Below are 20,544 nucleotides of genomic sequence, written 5' to 3' on the forward strand. Positions count from 1 at the left end.
TTAACTGCCTGTTTATATTGGTCAGGAGGCTTTTAGCATGTATGGCTTTGTTCCACCTATGCTTGGCCAAGATTTTTCTTTTGTGGTATAAATGATTGATATTGTGATTCCACCAAGGTGGCTTGTCTTTTGAGTTTGTCTTAATATTAATACGAATGGGCACAGCTTGTTCTATACAGCCATCAATATGGCTGTACAGAGATTTTGTAAATAGATCCGCATATGTTTTGATTTTTACTGGGTTTGGGGGTGCTTGGAATTTTGACAAGGTGTAGCTTAGTAGATATAGAGGTTAGCCTAGGAATAGTTACTAAAGATTTTTGGCTTTGCTGGATCCCATAATTTAATTTTTATTTCAAGCAATACTGCATTATGGTTAGACCTGATGAGTGAAGACATTACATTGGGTGAAGAACATTGCCCCCCTCCCCATTTTCATGAGTACAAGGTCAATGATGTTTCTATCCCTGGTAGGAGAATGAACTAACTGTTCCAGGATGTTGGTATTAAAATTTAGGAATAGCTTGGCTTGTGCATTAGACGTGTTGTAGGATTCCTAATCTATAGAAGGATAGTTGATATCCCCTATGAATATCATATTGAGTTGAACGGTGAGGGACTCTAGTACATTGAGACAGGTAGTAGGAGTTTCCTGAGACATGGAGTGGGACCTATAGGTTGTAAGGATATGGTAAGAGACCCTGTTTATGGTGAGCTAAACAAGTATGATTTCCAGTGGGTCATACACTTTACATAGTCTGGATGTGAGGTTGATTTTAATATCGACTGAGGCTCCTCCACCTTTAGTTCCCTCGTGTGCAATAGCTGGTCTAAAGGTGTAAAAGGCATTATAACCTTGCATTGCTGGAGTACTCTCAGTGACTTTAAACCATGCCTGTGTTGCTACCTTCAGATATTCCTTCATAGGTACAGTTAAATCAGTAGGTTCACTAGTTTGACACTGCCTAAAAAGGCACTATGGGGGTGGAAAAAGTCTTTGCCAATATCCAAAAGCCTAGATGGGATGAGCGCAGACCATCCCTCTCAAAGCAGAGTGGTCTGCCAACCATGTCCTCCCAGGCCATCAAAAATTGTACTCCCTTGGATTGACACCAGAAGCTAAGCCAGTTGATAAAAATCAATCATTTTCTGTTGGAAACATGGCATCATCCTTGGAGAAGGTAGTATGCTGCTCAGTGCTAGGCTCATAGGCTCATACCTCCCTGAGACATATAATCAGCGAGCTCAATCATATCTCATTTCATATAGTGAATGGAGTTATGTTTCAGGTTGTTAACACCCACATTGACTATGGCAGAGTCATACTGGTACCTGTAGTTCAATGACATGAGTGCCTGTGTGACTTGATAGATCTAGACTTGGAAAGGCAGCTAACCATGACTCTCTCCTTACTCATGCTGGTGAGAGGGATGTCAGTGTGTCTCACAACAGAATCACCAATGATCAGGAAATTTGGCTGTGCACTGGTTTGCCTTACGGGCTTAGCAATAGACATATTGGATACAGTGTTACTATGTGTTGCTGTGAGGGTATTTTAATTGAGTCTTTGATGGCTGAGGACTCATTTTTTGATTGTGCTGTGCAGGAGGTCTTAGTGTTTTAGGAAGGTTACCTGTAAGTGCCTTAGCATAAGTAGTTTTATATGTAGGGTCTTTACACTATGCAGTAGGCATGGGTGCAAATATCACTGGCAACCTCTATAGTATTACCTTTGGCTGTATGAGAGAGTTTTGCCTCTAGCACTAAAGCATATTTACACCTCTTGCATACTTTATCTGTTTTATTAAGAATAAGTGGGTTGGCAGTGTACATGAGGCAATTGCTACAATGCCTCAGAACACTCATCTCAACCAAACTGGTCAGAGAAAGAGAGAGAGACTTGAGAAGTGCATATCCATGGCTACTGATCTACTATAGAGGAGTGAGGGAAATTTAAACACTGAATAGGCCAATAAGACAAGGAACTTGATGAGCAGCACTCGGCTATTTACAAACTAGAAGCTGCAGTAGTTAAAACAAATCTGTCTAGATGTAAGGGTATTTTAAGGGAAACTTACCCTGTAAGAGATTGGCATTTACACAGATTAAAAGAACTAAGATACTTTTAGAATAATAGTCACAATAAGCCTTCAGCCAGGAATTCCCAGCTCAGAAGGGCGTAGACTATTCTTTCCTGCCACAATAGTATAAATCACAAACCTTCTTAATGCAAAATAACTAATTCAGAGCCCAAGTGCTTAAACCAGTACAAAGACACACAGAATAACAAGCACTCACCAGCAATTCTCAGCTCAGAAGGTTGGAGGCTACCCTTTCCTCCCACAAGACTGTAGACCAGAAACCTTCTTAATGTAAAATAACTGGTTTGGAGTCCAAGTGCTTAAACCAGAACTAAGACACTTTTGGAATTACAAGACACAATAAGCTTTCAACTAGCACCTCCCAGTTCAGAAGGGCATAGGCTGCCTTCTCTTGCTAGAAGAGTGTAGACCACAACATTTCCTAATGTAAAATTACTGGCTAGGATCCCAAGTGCTTAAACCAAAGACACTTAGAATAACAGGCACAATAAGCCTTCAGCAGCAATTCCCAGCTCAGAAGGTTGGTGGCTATCCTCTCCTCCCACAAAAGTGTAGATGAGAAACCTCCCTGCAGTACAACTCGTTTGTCTACCTTAAACTCACAGTGGCTGTGACTTCATCCTTTAAAAAATGAAGTTATCACCTTACAGGTCTAACAAATGCTCATTGACAGAGGTCAAATTTCAATACAATTGTGTTTGCCATCATGTATGCTTCAAGATAAAATATTATGATATCTTGTATGTAGCATGGTTTTGGAATTATTAATGCAAATATGAACAAGTGATATTTGATGCCTAGAGGTGCAGTAGGAGGTAACTGCAGAAATGCCTGGAGGCACACTCAGCTGTAATGAGTTAATGTAAAATTACTGGTTTGGAGCCCAAATGCTTAAACCAGAATTCAGACACTTTTAGAATAACAGATGCAATAAGCCTTCAACCAGCAATTCCCAACTCAGAAACGTGTAAGCTACCTCTCTTGCCACAAGAGTATAGATGACAAACCTTCCTTATGTAAGATAGCTAGTTTGGAGCCCAAGTACTAAATCAGAAGTAAGAGGCTTAAATAACAGTTGCAATGTAATCAGGCTACTAACAAGCATTAATAAATGCAGCAGATTAAATGAGTTTTTGACAAGGTTCTATAGGTAACATAAAATATATAACAACATATGTCTTTTAGCTCAACAAATTAATAGTTAACATACTGTGCTCTGATAGAAATAATGGTTGACTGATATAAATTTTAGCTTAACTCAGTACATGATGTGTTCTACTTTTTATTAAAGTTCTTTAGAAAGTATTACATTTTACATACATGTTACGTAGAGACATTTATCACATACATAGTTCCTGTAAGTGCATGCAAGAGTTGTGCAGTTAATTTCTTGGACATTACCTTTGCTGTTCTTTGTGGCTAACAAATGAGAAACAATTTCCATTTTCAGATATGTTATCACATTTTTTATATGCTATGGCTTGCATTTACTGTGTGTATCCATGTTTCTTAGTTTATTTATTTTTATTTATTTATTTATTTAACATTTGTTTACCGGGAAAGTCAGATTTGGAACAAGCAAATTTTCAGCAGAAGCCCAAGGAGAAATGCTCTAGATGCATGCCTTTGCAATGTGGGAGGAAACTGAAGCACCCAAAGGAAACCCACATGAACACAGGGAGGACATGCAGACTCAACACAGAAGACATCCCAGCTGAGAATCGAATCGGAGAACCTCTTGCTGTGAGGCAACAATGGAAACTGCTGCACCACTGTGGCACCTCTTCCAAGTAGAACTTTCCTGGAAAACAAATGTTAAATAATAAATAAAAGTAAATAAACTAAGAAACATGGATACACACACACAGTATGTTAGTCACATGTTTCTACTTGCACATGCATAAACTGTCTAGATTTACATTGTAATTTTCTGCCATATGTTGGCAAACTACTTTGCAGTCAAAATTTCATTCAGACGGAACATCACCAGGTAAGAATTCATACTCTTTTGCAAACTGTTAATTATATTTGTAATGCACAGCCTTCCAGTAAGAAGACGCTATCAGGCTTGTGTCTGGTGTGATGTTCCAAGACTTGTAGTTATCATTAACAGATTTATAATCCTTATCAGGAGCATATTGCCAGTTAGTGTCCTTCTTCCAAAACCACCAGTTGCTTGCAACAAGTGTTGTACAGATTTCATTTACTAACTTTGTTGTATTTTCCCACCTATAACCATTTACTCCCTGTGGTCTGTGGTAGTTAGTACTGTGTGTCACATGACCAGATTTGGTGGATTCACAGGTGGCCCCACACCAGAAGCAATACTTCCTACATCCTGCTAATGTGCCATAAAGCACTTTGGTGGGTGAGGAGGGCAGTGATTTTATTTTTGTATCAACATTCTACTGATCAATTTTTGTTTCAATGTCCTTTTGAATCCTGCCAATGTCAGTCTCCAAATACTTAACAAAACACTAAAAATCAATCAGAGATGCAAATGTGCCCATGTCTGATGATATAACTAGATGGCTTTGAAGACTTTCTTCTACTTTCTTAAAAAATCCCACCATTGGTTTACATTTAGCTTTGACATTATTTATCTCTTTTCTCAGCATGTTAACTAACATTTTCAAAATGTCAGTATCCAGTTCAAAAAGTCTGGTGTGTCCTTCATTTCTCTTCTCACAATGCTGAACTATTCTGTCATGTAGCCACTTCTTCACACACAATGTACTATTACTAATGAAATCATAGTAATTTTTAAAATTATCTTTAATATGCAAGTCATACATAATTGCTACAAGAATGATCGTTCTAGTTTTAAACTCTCCTCCAGGATAGCTGCTTTTTATGTCATTAACAATGTCAGATCCCAGCTTCTTCTCAATTGTTTTGATAACTGCTAGTTTCAGAAATTTTTCAGCTTAGGTTCCTGGCAATGTTTGCCTTGCATCATTAATTTTGTACAGTTTATTAAACAAGCAAAATAATTCTCTCTCTCTAGCAAGAGAGTGTCATTTTTTCAACAAACTTGTCATGCATATTTTGGAAGTGCAGAAGCACATACATGTAACATAAAGTCCAAAAGAAATCCAGATGAATATGAAAACCTGTCTTTTTCCTGTTCTGTAATATTTTCACTTATCTTATGTAAACATGCATACCAATTACTTGGATCGTAATCTCTGTCTTGTGACACAATGCTATCTACAAACATGCCACACTGTTCCTCTACTGAGTGAGCTTTTTGTTGGGCTATTTTTATCTGTGTTGTTCTTAAAAGGAGCAGTAACAAAGTTGAATATGTTTGTTAAAATATCATTCACACTTGATAAGCAGTTCCAGTTACCTTTTATTTCTTTAAATTTTTTGTTTACACCTGCTGTCATTGCTGGCTTGTAATCCCTCAGACTGCTCTCCATGTCTGCCTCAATATTAATATTCTTGGGACAAGGAACCAGAATATAACTAGTTTCTTTATCCCACATTTCATTAAAGAAAATTAATAATTATTGCTCAAAAATGCACACTTATTTTATTTTGTAACTCATTTTCAGAATTTTTTTTTTAAAACAAGTTTATTGTTTTTAACATACAAAATAAATATCATAACAATCTGATACAAGCAGTTAAAATATAAATAGTTATAACATTTGATAAAACAACCAAAGTATTTACAGAGACATCCACTACAAATCAAATCAGTTTAATTAATCTGTAATGTCTTACTAATGAAATGAAGACTTTTTTAACAGATTTTGTAAAGTATCCCATATAGTATAGTAAGACGTTTTTCTAGTGGTTCTTGACTTTATTGTCATTAGTTCCATATGACACACTTCAGTCATAACATTTTTAAATTCATTAAATGAAGGAGGAGTATCTGAAATCCAATTTCTGGTTATTATTTTTCTAGCCACTGCTAGAATAGACCATAATAAGGGAAGCTTAACTTTTTTAACACTTTTAGGAATAGGGGTGTTAAATAATATAAGTGATTTAGAGACTATGAAATTATCTGTGAAAAGAGCCTGCAAAAAATCATTGATTAACATCCAATATTCCTTCAATTTTATACAGTCATAAAACATATGTGCCCAATCAGCATTTATTTCTACATTACATCTCTTACATATGTTGTCTTTATTGTTTATTTTATTCATCATTAAGGGAGTATAGAAAGATCTATGTAAAAATTTCCAAGTAAAAAGTCTCCAATTAATGGAAGAAGTAGTTTTATAAGCAGATTCCAATATATATTGTTTATCTTGTTGTTTTGGTGATTCACCATTAATGGAAATGAAATAATTCCAATAAGTGTCTGAACTGTAATGTGTTTCTTCTCTAATCATTTTATCTATGTGTGAGAGCTTAACTTTATCAGAAACCCTATGTTGTAAATTTAATATCAAGTAGTCAATCAGAATTGGGACAGATTCCTTAACTGTTAAAGACATTAAATCAAGTTTATTAATAAGATGTTGTCTAAAAGTCTGAATCTCTAACCAACATGTTTCTCTCAAATCAAATTCTTGCTTTAAGAAGTCTAAATTTTTTACTTTATTGTCAGACAGCAACTGATACCAATACTTTAAATCATTCTCTGTGACTAGAAGAATTATTTCAGAGGTGGATGATAAAAGAATATCTTGTGTATACATTATAGGAAATAAGATAAAGTTCCATTCCTTATATTTAGGATGCATAAATATAAAATTACGATATCTAATAATAATATTTAATGGGTAACTAGCTATATATTTTGGTGTAATAGATGAGGTACAAAATTCTTTTAGTAACCATAACATGGGATTATTTACAATAGTATTTTTGTGTATTAATGATATTTTCATGAAGTGAATGCTAATTAGTTCCCAATATTCCTTCCATTTTGCAACATATGACTGATCTATTAGCAAAGTAATAACTTTTATAATAGAAGAGATAGCATATAAATTAAAGTCTGGAAATGAAATGCCCCCTTGAGACCAACTATTAGTATGTTTCTTTAATGCAATCCTAGGTCTATTAGGTGCCCATAGGAAATTTAACATTTGTGAATTCAATTTCTTAATAATTATTTTTGTAGGTGGGAGTATTATTGATTGTATTAAGTATAATATCTTTGGGAATATTATCATTTTAATAATTGTGAGTCTCTCTTCCATGGTAAAAAACATATTGTTCCAGCTATTGAAAAGATTTTGTATATTATGAAGACAGTTACTATAATTATTATGTATAATGGATTTAATATCTTTAGTTAATATTATGCCTAAGTAAGTTATCTGACCTGAGTTGGGTACATATTTGTGAAAATCATTAGTGAGGACATTTTTTCGTGCGTATATTGGTAATATTTTAGTTTTTTCTTCATTAAATATCAAACCAGAGATATTTTTGAAATCTGTCATTTTATCAAATAATGACTGCATAGAAGAATTTGTTCCTGCTGACGTAATTAGAACATCATCTGCAAAAAGTTGGATTTTAGATATTGTATTTTCATCTATATCAAATCCTTCTATATCAGTGCTGTTTCTAATCAAATTAGCCCAAAGCTCCATTATTAAAGTAAATAATAATGGTGAAAGTGGACACCCTTGTTTTGTACCTTTTAATATGGGTATTTTTTGTGAGACATATGTTCCTATCTTAATGTATGCCAATGCTCCTTTATATAGATGTTCAATTAAATTCACAAATGCATCAGAGAAATTTGTACACTTCAGTAAGATAAACAAGTAGTCCCAACTTACTGAGTCAAATGCTGAACTTATATCAAGACTAATAAGTGTTAAGTCTTTCTTTTTCCTGTTTGCATAATCAATTAGCGTTAAAGTTCTCCTTATATTATCAAAAGTATTTCTATTTATAATAAAGCCTGTCTGATCTATATCTCTTATACCTGGAATGATTGTCTTTAATCTGTCAGCATAAATATTCATGAACATTTTATAGTCAACATTAAATAATGAAATAGGTCTATATGAAGTGCATCTGGTTGGGTCTTTATTGGGTTTTAAAATTGGTGAAATAAATGTGTATTGCCAGGATGGCAGAGTTGATAACTCATTTTGAGCTAAAATGAAAACCTTATGTATTAATGAGTAAGTACTCTTAGGAAGAATTTTATAAATCTCTGGGATAATACCATCATTACCCAGTGCTTTGTTTGATTTAAGTTTATTTATTTGTGTGATAACCTCTGTATATGAAATATTTTTATCTATTAATTTAGTCTGTTGTTTATTAAGTTTTTTGTTCATGTTTGTAGTTATAAATTTCTTTATCTTTAGAATCCATATTAATGTTATTGTGGTTTATTTTATGAAAGTGATTTCTAAATTCATCTAATATTTCTGGTAAACTAGAGACATTCTTCTTTTTCCCTGGAGAGAAAATTTCTTTAATGTGATTTTGTTTATTCAGCCTTTTTGTTTTATTTTTAAGTCTATGTAAGTATTTGGGACTTATTGAGTAAGACAAAAAATTTCTCTAATGTTATTTTAACTTTATGACTTAAAATTTCTTTGTATTTCTCATTTAATTTATTTATTTCCTCGATGACTTTTTTGTCCATAATATTTTCTTTATTCGTATGTTTATATGAATCTAATTTGAATTGAATGTCTATTAATTCCTTGTCCCAAGATTTCCTTTTATTATTATACCATCTGATACTTTGCCATATAAATACGATTTTAGAGCATCCCAAATGTGAATAATGGAGACGTCAGGTGTAGTGTTTAAGTCTAGGAAATGTTGCACCTCAGTAAGTATATAATCTTTATAGTCCTTTAGTTGAGTTAAGTATGCTGGTATTCTTTTGATCTGAACATTATAAGTACTATTTACCATAAATTCAAAGACAATTGAATTATGATCTGATATAGGACATGAAATGATCTTGGAATTAATTAAGTCTGTTAACAGTTGGTTAGAAACAAAGACTCTATCTATTCTTGAATAAGTTTTATATCTGTTAGAAAAAAGAGTGTATGGTAATGATTTAGACTCTATCTGATTATTAATATCATTCAAATGATATAAATTAATAAAATCCTTTAAATGTTTTGCATTAGATGCAATTTTCCTTTTTCCTATTGTAGTAGTATCTTTTTCATGCAAGATACAATTAAAATCACCTGCTAAAATAATATCTCCTATAGAAAATGAAATAATCTTATTGAGATGGTGTTTCACAGTATTAATGCCAATTCCTGGTATCCAATATAGATTAATTAATGTATATATTTCCCATTAATCTGTATTGTAACCATACAGAACATTCCTTTATCATCTTTATAAGACTTAATAGTTTTAGGTATGGGCATATTTTTGTTCCATAAGATAGCCACTCCTCTTTTTTTCTGTGTGTGTTCAGAGCTAACCAAGACTGTATATTTATTAGTGGCTAATTTATCTATATCCTTTTTCAGGAGATGTGTTTCTTGAAGGAATATTAAATTGGCTCTATGCAAATTAATATATCTCATTAAACTTGCCCTTTTACATGGGTTATTCAATCCATTAATGTTTAAAGAAATTCCTTTTAGAGTTACCATTTAACTTTTATAAACATATAAAAACATATAATCAGAATAACATTTACTAAAATAAGTATTATTATGTCTCCTCCTTTAGGTGTTATATTAATTATAGCTGTATTTAATGAAAATCTTATGGAACATTTTCAGAATTTTGATTTCCTTAAAGCGTTTGTTTCTCTGATTTGCATCTTGGTACCTGTCTGACACAGAAGCTATCAACTCTTTTGCAAGAGTTTTAAAACTATTAATATATCTGTGTCTGTATTCTACCAGAAGCTTTGCCTTTTCTGTGTTATTAAAATACTTTTCCAGATGCTTGAGTGCAGCATTTTTTTTCTTTTTGTAATCAGTTCACCTGAGTGCTGTTTTTATTGAACTCTATATGTCAGCTTCAATTCTGTTTTCAGCCTCCACTGCTCATTCTTGCACAGCTCTTCTCATCTCCCAATCCCAGCCAGCATATATAAGGTGATGGTAGGCCTCAGCTGCTAAGCTGTTTTAAAACCAAATATAAAATTTTCCATTTTCACTGCATTCCATGTGTCATGGGTCATTTTAGAGAATTCATTAATTGTTGGCTTGTATTTATTGCAGGTCTAAATAATTTTAAATAAGGCCTTCTTCAGATTAAATACACTTGTACTGTATCCTTTACTAACAGATGCCATAGGGCCACAACCATGCCAAAGGCCTGCAATGTATCCCTTGGATGTGTTAGTGTCAAAGGCTATAATATAAGTAAATTTATTAAATTTTGCCTCACCTTTTTCCATTTTTGCTGCAGCTCTTGTAACTTCATCTAATTGGTCCATTAGAAGTTTGTGAGCCATCAGGTTTTAATCATGAGCATTGATGTCACCAACATTCCGATGAACAAACACACAGACTGGTTTCTTTCCAAGCTCTGTTATTCTGATAAAGGCATGCAGAACAATTTGCAATATGTCCTTGATTTCTGCAGAATGTTCCATGGACATATTTAGCAAGGTTATATCATTTAATCCAATCACTAGTATTGCCAGTTCATTGTCATGTTCATAAGTGTCCATTAAACTCTGTAACTCAGGGGCTTTTAATCCTTCAGTATTGATAATCATGGGGAAATCAGAGCCCAGCTGTGATTGTAAACTACCTGTGATATTGATCAACTGCATAAATGCACCTTTTTGCATCTCCCACTGCTCACAACAAACTGCAACCCAAACATTGTGTTCAGCAAAGTCGACTTCCCGGTGCTTTGTACACCTAATACTGTCAGTACAAATGCATGTTTATCTGCTCCTACAAGTGTAAAAATGCGTTTAGAACAACTGTTACCCAGTGTATTGGTATGGTACCAGCATCTCCATCAAGAAGTTCCAGCGGTAAACCATCTAGCATTAATTCTGCAGCCTTATGCGCTAAAGTATCAATAGATGGAATTCCTTGAAATGATTTAACATTTTCAGTTATTAGAGTTCCATAAATCTGTCCCATTTCACACACAAAATGTTCTAGCCCTAGTGAGACTGCACGGAGTTCATCATTTATCTTTTTAAGTTCAGTTTGTTTTTGTTTTTTTTTCTGCCTATATTTTTGTATCAATTAATGTTTCATATGTACTCTTGTACTGAGATCTTAAATAAGTAATTTTTGTTTGAGACTGAGAATCTAACTTTTCCTTCATCCACTGAAGGAAAAGTTGTCTTTCAATCCCAAATAAATGGGTCAGATCATGAATGAAGCTTTTCATAATTTCAAGAAGACCTTTTTGTAACGACTGTTTTAAGTGGCTCTTTCTTCTTTCTAAGTTTGTGTTATACAGTTCCACATTTTCTGAGCAGTTTTTAAATGGCTTTGCTCCTTTTCAATATTTGACAATGCAGGTTGCAGGTTTCACCTTGAAAGCTGAAATTGCTGCATTTGAAATGTGATACATCTTCATGTTTAATAAGAGCTGTAATGTTTTCAGACAATTTCTTTGTAGATTTAATTTTATCATCATCTTCATCTATGTGAATGTTACAATGCCGTGCCACAGAAATCATGTCCTCTAAACATAAAATATTTCCTCGGTCACACTGATCCACAGCCGACTGTAGTGTGAACTGAAGTTTTTCTGTAAAACTACAATCATTTTCCTTGTGTTTCATAATAACATGTTTTGACCAAAGAAAACATTATTGCAAAAGTCATTAGTAATTTTTTTGAAGACTCTGATATAAAATCAGAGGTTAATACAAGATAGAGCTGTGCACTGCCTTTTGCAAAGTTTTCGAAGTACCGAAGTTTTGACTCTGTAATATCAGCAAGGAACACAAAGACAGCAGACGAGACTTGTTAAAAATTTTACTTGCTCTGGTGCTGTTTGGCCATCACCACAGAGGTTAATTATCTGAAATGGTTGTTGTGTAAAAACATCAATGCTTTCATAGCCACAGGGTAAGTACCATGTGATCTCTGCAAGGCCTTTAGAAATTTTCCTGGGTAAATCTGCAGATTTCATCTGGTGATGGAGAAAGATGTTCTGATATTTCTGTTTGCTGCTGAGTAAGTCATTCAGTGTTTTAGACTCCCCATCATTAGAAATGAGAAAGTTGGAAATTTCAGTGAAACCGCATGTCCCTCCTGGAACCCAATGCGACCTATGGGGTTCCACTTCTTTATTACTGAGTGCAGCGCCTACAATAGGAAGGTATAACTGTTGTTCCATGTAGGTAGTAACAGCGGTAATGCAAGCTGACATGAAGCTATTTTTACCATAAGTTCCTGTTGTAACAGAGCATCTGAACAGAGAAACATTGATACAATTAAATCTAATGGGTGGATCCAGGAAACTGTTGAAAAGTCAGAAGTTGTAAAAATGTTTTCAGATTCTAACTCCAATGTGTCATTTCTGATGACATCATCAAACGTTCATTTTGTATTGACTGCACTGGATCAAATCTCATTATCTTCTAAAGAAAATACCACAGAAGATGTTTTAGAGATTCTGGTGCACACCTTTTCAAAGATTCATCACTAATTTCTAGAACATTCCTCAAAGAAAGCTTATTGTCATCACAGTAATGAATCAAACCCAGTTGTGTTAATACTTCATCATGACTGCTCCATGTGTGCCTATCCAAGATGGTATTACTCACAGATTCAGATTTCTCTTTTGCCTTGTTGTTATCTTGCAAACAAGTGTTTTCTGCAGGTGTGTTTGTTTTTATGTCACAAAAAATATTTCCATCTGCTTGGGCTGCTGCTTTTTCATCTGCAAATACAATTATAAGAATAAAGTATTTTATTAAAGAACAGTACACAGATTGTAACGAGAAAATATATCATAAATGTTTCTCTAACATTCAAAAGGGCTATTGAACTTTTATAATTGCTAAACAGATTCTTAGCAGAAATGTGTCACTCAGAAATGAAACAGTAATGATAGTTTGAATCAGCATTGCACACCTTCTAAGTCATTATCAGATTACATGCAATATTTAGAAACAGACAAGTACACAACTATTTCAGTTAGCTATGGAAATTAATCTTGACAAAGTGCTAACACAACAAGTTCAGCCAATACAATGGCTGTGTAGAGCAAACTGTGAAAGCACTCCATAGCAAGACAAGGCTGTGAACCTGTGTAACTGACTACATGAAACTTGCTGTTTTTTTTTTTTAAGCAGAACAACCGTACATACAGAAAAGATGTACCAAGTTAACTCAAGTATGTTTATTTTTAAGAAGAAAAAAGAGAACAAAATGCTTTATAAAATGCATTTGTGACATACAATAAATCATACTGCACACAAAATGTGTAGAATTTAAAAAATATCAGAAAGCTTCAGAAATTAGAACTGATCCACACATATATTACCTGAGTATTTTCTTCAAGAAGAACCTTAAATGAATTGCACCCTCCCCCAAGTTAAGTGACTGTAGATACAGGAAGAATGCATTCAAAATGTATATCAAGCTACAAACAGAACTGTCACCCTGATACACTCAGAAGGCAACTATTACAAGCAGAAATTAGACTTTGCCTTTTAAAGTGTACATAGAGCACTTCCTTTGAATTGAACGCGCATGTTAAATGTTTTTAACTGTCATTTGTAGACCAGCTATGTTAAACTGTCTACTAGTAGTAGTTCACAATCGCTTTAACTGTAATAAGTGTTTTTCTATATGCAATGTTGTCTGTTTGATTTTTTTTTTTTTGCATATTTCTTTATACAAGCTTTTATTGTTATATATGTAATTCTGTACATTACTGAACTGTATTAGGGTAAGACATGTGTTATTCAGTTTCAAAAGCTTAAGGCTGGTGATTTATTAGTATAGAGGCATATGTGTAGACTTGGTGACTTATTACCTGTTGGCATCTGCCTTTTAGAGAGTGACTGCTTAACCTGTAACCACCAAACAACTGTATTATGGTTAGATTATTTTATGTGTGAACAGCAAATGTATTTGAGGTTTGATGGGTTGCCTAGCTGCTGACACTGTTAACATAAAATAGGAAATGGGAGACACTATGAAGGTGTCTTTAGCCCATGATGGAAAACATATGTGTGTGTGTGCGTACATGTAAGTTTCTCTGTGAGACATTCTCTCGGCCAACTTTCAATTACTGCTGACAATATGGTATTAAAAGCCACAGGCCTGAGACCACAGTAAGTAAAGTTCTGATAAGGCACTGAATTTAATTCAGCTCTGTAGGTGCCCAGTTTAAAACTTATTTGGATATGATTGGTGTTATCCATAATCTAAAGCAGCAGTGCTCATTTCCTGTATGTTGTTAAGGAGACTGTCTTCATATATTATTGGATATGTCAGACATTCAGATCAAGAGACCACAGATCTTGGTCATAACATAATCACTGACATTGTGTAGGATTATATGCTTATACCATCACATATTAGTGCCAGCAGTGAGGATTAAAAGTCTATGCCATGACATATTAATTGGCATCTCCAGTGGAATTTTGTAAACTGGTCTCATATAGCCTGTAAATCTTTTGTCACCAAAAAGTGTCCGTAACTTTTGAAGCATAAAGTAAATGCACAAGAGCATACATTGTAGGCAAAAAGGACATTGCTTTTGTTCTGTAAGTCCTGCATATATTCAAAAGAAAACAAAAACTAACAGGTACTTTTTCTCCAAACAGACATACCTAAACCAGTCTGTGGATTGAGTGTTTGTTTTTTGTCTGACTCACTCCTTCCCAAAGCCAGTCCCTGCTGTCATTAGTCATTACACTTTGCATCCCCCCCACTCTCATCCAATATGGTCTCAGCAAAGGTGATGTAAACATCCCCACCTCCTCCTCCAATATGGTCTCAGCAAAGGTGAAAACCTGTGGTGTCATCTTGGATTCCCAAAGCAGCTGCTTGTACCCCTCTGGCCTTCAGTATACATTGATGTAAGTGCTTAATCTTTCTAAAACAACAGTTGCAAAGTTATTATAATATATAAATTTTCTTAATGCCTTCTGCATTATACAATGTGTTGTAGCTGAACTAAAGCACTCAGGGTTTCTGCAGCACTGACAGTTCCCAGTAGGCCTCTCCCATCTACATTTTAAGCTGTAAGTTGAATCTGCTATTTTTAGATACTTCAGACAGATTGCTTACTGTTTTCCCTCAAAGAAAAGAGAACCTGATTGTTTCTGTAACCTAGAAATCTGGTCGGGCCCTGCTCCATTCACCTCACTTCATTCGGCTCACACTGCTCCCCTACTCTGCCCCCATTTCCCACCCACCCCCTCTATACCTACATTTATTCTAAGCCCTCATCACATGACCATATCACCTGACCTCCACCTACACCAATCACTCACTCAACATCAACTTCAATTAATACACCACTCCCACTTCCAAACAACACATATTTGATAGACATACCTCCACACTTCACCCATCCTCCTAAAGAACCACGCAAACTCATTCACCTCAATCACCTAGCTACCACCACCATAACATCTCTGCCATACAATCATGCTCACAACACTATAATCCCTATCATTAGCACTCGTATCACTAGCTTTTATCACATCCATACAAACAAACTTACCTCGACACAATAACACATATATAACACACATTTCCACACCTTCACAAACTCACGCAAACTTCATCAGCCCTACAATTCTAAATCTTAATGCTACACCTTACTCGCACAACATTACAATAACAAGATATAAATCTAGAAAAAACTCACATAGATGCAACTCACAAATAAACATTATAAAGCACATACTATCATCCATAAAGAAAATACTAACCTCTGGTGATATACACCATAATCCAGACCCTCTCAAAACCAAACAGATATCTGACTTGCTGATTCTTAATATCAACGTAAGAAGCATCACCAACAAGATATCTGAACTGCATGCATTTATAGCCCACTACACTCCTGACATACTGACAATCACAGAAACATGGCTAACACTAGCATCCAAAATGAAGACTTCCTCCCTCCAGGTTATAATACCTTAAGATTGGCTACAGTAGACAGAAAAGGAAGTGTGGTAGCCCTACTCTTTAAGAACACACTGAACCTCCAACTCCTCCAGACCACATCACCCAAATTTCTAAATGCTGAAACCCTGTTTACTGTCCTTTCCATAAATAAAACTAAGAACATTAATATTCTTTGCTGCTATATACCCCCAGGTAACAACTCTCTCATTATAGAAGAAATCCTACACTGGACAAAAGATAACCTACCACAAGAAACTATCCTATTAGATGACTTAAATACTGACTGGGCAGCTTGTGATTCTAACAACCCCACTAACCATACAAGAACGAACTAAAAACTACTGAAGGAACGGACAGCACACAATAGGAGGGCTGGAAACACAGCTTTAATACTCCACAAACGATACGAAAAGTGTAAAATCCAGATAATGGTAAGCGCTTTCGGCAGGTTCAAATAACCCGCCTTCATCAGACAACCACAAGGTTACAAAAAAGTTATCTTATACTACACAGTTAAATACATTAAGCCTATCAAGTTCAAGTGCATTGTTCCATTAGAAAAAACCATGACAACCTTAAAACAACATTACTCCTGGTTAAAAATAATGAACCATAAAAATATAAATGAATAAATAAGCAAAACATCAATGAAGGCAAATGATTAGTGCATTAAATATAGGCAAAGATGTTCCTGTATCAATTAAATAAAAACTTGTCAAGTTATTTTTAAGATTCGCACATTACATTACAGCGTATAAGGGCAAAACATGTCCGCTAGTGATAGCATCGAACAAGGCGGAGCTTATGAACAATACTAAAATTCCCCCTACTGAGCCGTGTTGCATTTCTCGTAATTCAACTGTGCTTGTTGAATACATGTTGCATATACTAAGTATTAGCAATAAAAAAGTAAAATTTAGGGTTATCAAATACCCAATATACGTCAAATATAGTTTTCAGCTTAGTATACTGTCTGCTGTTAAAACGATCAACAACTTTAAACTCTAAATTGTAAATCTGCTTCTAAATTATAAATCATTAATAATAAAATAAAACATGTACATAAAAATCACAGGGCTAGATACTTGTCCAAATTAAATAAAGAAAATCACATACAATAAAATCATTTTAAACTGATGCATGATGAGTACATGTATATATAAAACCAAATAATGACACAATGGCTTAGTTGTAAAAATACTTCATAATGTCTACCTATTATAAGATAGTTTTTTATTATTAATGATTTATAATTTAGAAGCAGATTATAATTTAGAGTTTAAAGTTGTTGATCGTTTTAACAGCAGACAGTATACTAAGCTGAAAACTACATTTGACGTATATTGGGTATTTGATAACCCTAAACTTTACTTTTTTTTTTTTTGCTAATACTTAGTATATGCAACATGTATCCAACAAGTACAGTTGAATTATGAGAAATGCAACACGGCTCAGTAGGGGGAATTTTAGTATTGTTCATAAGTTCCGCTTTGTTCGATGCTCTCACTAGCGGACATGTTTTGCCCTTATACGCTGTAATGTCATATGCGAATCTTAAAAATAATTTGACAAGTTTTTATTTAATTGACATAGGAACATCTTTGCCTATATTTAATGCATTAATTATTTGCTTTTATTGATGTTTTGCTTATTTATTCATTTATATTTTCATGGTTTATTATTTTCTAACTAGGAGCAATGTCGTTTTAAGGTTGTCATGTTTTTTTCTAATGGAATAATGCACTTGAACTTGATAGGCTCAATGTATTTAACTGTGTAGTATAAGATAACTTTTTTGTAACCTTGTGGTTGTCTGATGAAGGCGGGTTATTTGAACCTGCCGAAAGCACTTACCATTATCTGGATTTTACACTTTCATCGCTTGTGAGTATTAAAGCTGTGTTTCCAGCCCTCCTATTGTGTGCTGTCCGTTCCTTCAGTAGTTTTTAACCCCACTAACCATATTAATCTATATGGGTTCTCTCAACTGACTTGAAGAGCCCACTAAAATAGATAAAAAATTGAAAAAAATCTATTCTTGATTGGACTCTGATCAACTACCCCAAACAAAACTATCAGGTAGGTTGCCTTCCAGATGGTTTCAGTGACCACCTCTGCACATTCCTACTACACTAACACTCCAACCTACCCAAACCCATTGTTTACACACTAATACGGGATGACCACTACCTTACCCCACATTATCTCAATACTGTTCTCAGCCACTGTAACTGGGAACCACTACAAACCCTTGGATTAGACCAGGCAGTTGACTACTTTAATACTACTTTTATTAACGTTCTTAACAAACTAGTCCCCAGTAGGAAAATTAGAGTGAAAGCTAACTGTGCACCTTGGCTAAGTAGGGACACTAGAACCCTACTAAAAGCCAGAGATAAAGCCTGGAAAATCTGGAAAAGAGAAAACAACACCAGCTCCAAGCAAAACTACCAACAGCTTAGAAATCAGGCCAAGGCTCAAACTAAACAAATTAAACAAAACTACATCCTCAGTGCCCACAACAAATACACAAACAATCCACAAAAATTCTGGCATTCTATTAACTCCTTACTAAAACCAGGCAAAATCACTAATCCAGCACCAAACTCTACAGATAGTAATTTAGACATACCCACTCACTTTAACCACCACTTCACAAAATCCATCCTGGCTCTTTCAAGCCAGCTAACCAATCATAGTCCATCACATACCCAAACCAATCAACAAGAAGAGACTCCCTCCTTTACTCTATCACCTGTCTCCACCTCTACAATTAAGAAACTCCTTCTAAAATTTAAACCCACCACCCTTGCAGCTGATAACTTACCTGCTGCCTTCATAAAAATGGCCTCTGACTCTCTAACTTCCCCCATCTCCATCCTAATCAACCACTCCATACAGGAATCCTATATTCCCAAACTCTGTAAAGTATCTTATATTATTCCTCTTCATAAAGGGGGTAACTCCTATGACTTCTCAAAGTACCAACCCATTGCCATCTTATGCTCCTATCTAAAATTCTAGAGAAATGCCAGATCTGCTCTGAGTTACAGCACAAAGGCATGGAAATTACAGAACCAACTGATATTGCCAACATCCTGGCAGATAGGTTCAGTGCTAACTTTACCCCCCACACCCCCTAAAGGGCCCATATCTTTACAGGAAGAATGCAGAGTCTCTGTAATTACAGCTATGCAGGTAAAAGCTGCACTCTCTAAAGCCAAAAACACAGCATCCATGGGACCGGACAACATCCCAGGCTGCTTTTTACATGAACTTCAGAATGAACTGGCTCCCCACTTAAGCACCATGTTCAATATTAACCTAGCATCAGGCTTTGTGCCCACTGAATGGAGCACAGCAACAGTTATCCCACTCCACAAAGGGGGAGCCACCACTGATCTTGGAAACTATCGACCTATTAGCCTGACGAGCCTGGTCTGCAAGGCCATGGAACGTATCACCATGGAAGTCATAAACAAAGACATTGGTAACCTCCAAACTCTGGATCCCACCCATTTCAGGTTTGTGAAAGGCAGATCATACCTCCTGAACCTGATAGACTTCTTAGAGGCAGTCACCAAAGCCGTAGATGAGGGTAAGGTGGTTCACACAGCCTATCTTGACCTCGCCAAGGCTTTTGACACCATCCCCCATTCTGGAATTATAGCTAAACTCACTAAACTAGGTATAAATCCGTACATCACAAGATGGGTTGCCAACTGGTTCACTGACAGAACTCACACTGTAAAAGTTGCAGACTCCAAATCTGACCTCAAAGCAGTGACAAGTGGAGTACCACAGGGTTCCGTCCTGGGACCTCTCCTGTTTGGTATCTACTTCTTTGAAGTATAGGCTAACACAGAAGGCCTCTGGCTAATGAAGTTTGCAGATGACTGCAAACTAGGAGCCATAGTCAAGTCCCCAAATGATGTGGACATCCTACAGAAGGGCCTCGCTGAGACAGATGCCTGGTGTCAGAGCCATGGCCTCAAGCTCAATGCCAAAAAGTGCAGTGTCATCCCCTTTGGTAAAAACTCTGTACCCATGAACTACCACATAGGCAGCAATCTACTTAACACCAAATGTGTGATAAGATACCTTGGGACCCAGGTGGACAGTAGTCTCTCCTTTGATAGTCACATCGCCACAGTAGTCAGGAAGTCCTTCTATGTGGCACACCTCATCATAAAAGGGTTCTCATCCAGGAAAAAAGAGGTCATTGTTCCCCTCTACTTGACACTCATTAGATCCATTATAGAGTACAATGCCCCTTTTGGAATGTACCTCACAAGACATCTACAGCAGCTGGAAAGGCCACAGAAGTACCTCACAAAGAGGATTACTGACCTCAAACAAATGCCCTACACTGACCGCCTCAAAAAACTCCAGCTTTACTCCATAGCATATCGCCTACTCTGAGGTGATCTCTG

General features: G+C 35.4%; 1 pseudogene; it reads right to left on the reverse strand.

Annotated features, from left to right (window-relative positions):
- Positions 1-4,069: 4,069 nt before the first annotated feature.
- Positions 4,070-20,544, reverse strand: part of LOC122814483 — a 125,844-nt pseudogene continuing 109,369 nt past the window's right edge.

Source organism: Protopterus annectens, chromosome 10.part0, assembly GCF_019279795.1.
Source record: "Protopterus annectens isolate FY-2018-M chromosome 10.part0, PAN1.0, whole genome shotgun sequence".
NCBI classification, from domain to species: domain Eukaryota; kingdom Metazoa; phylum Chordata; order Ceratodontiformes; family Protopteridae; genus Protopterus; species Protopterus annectens.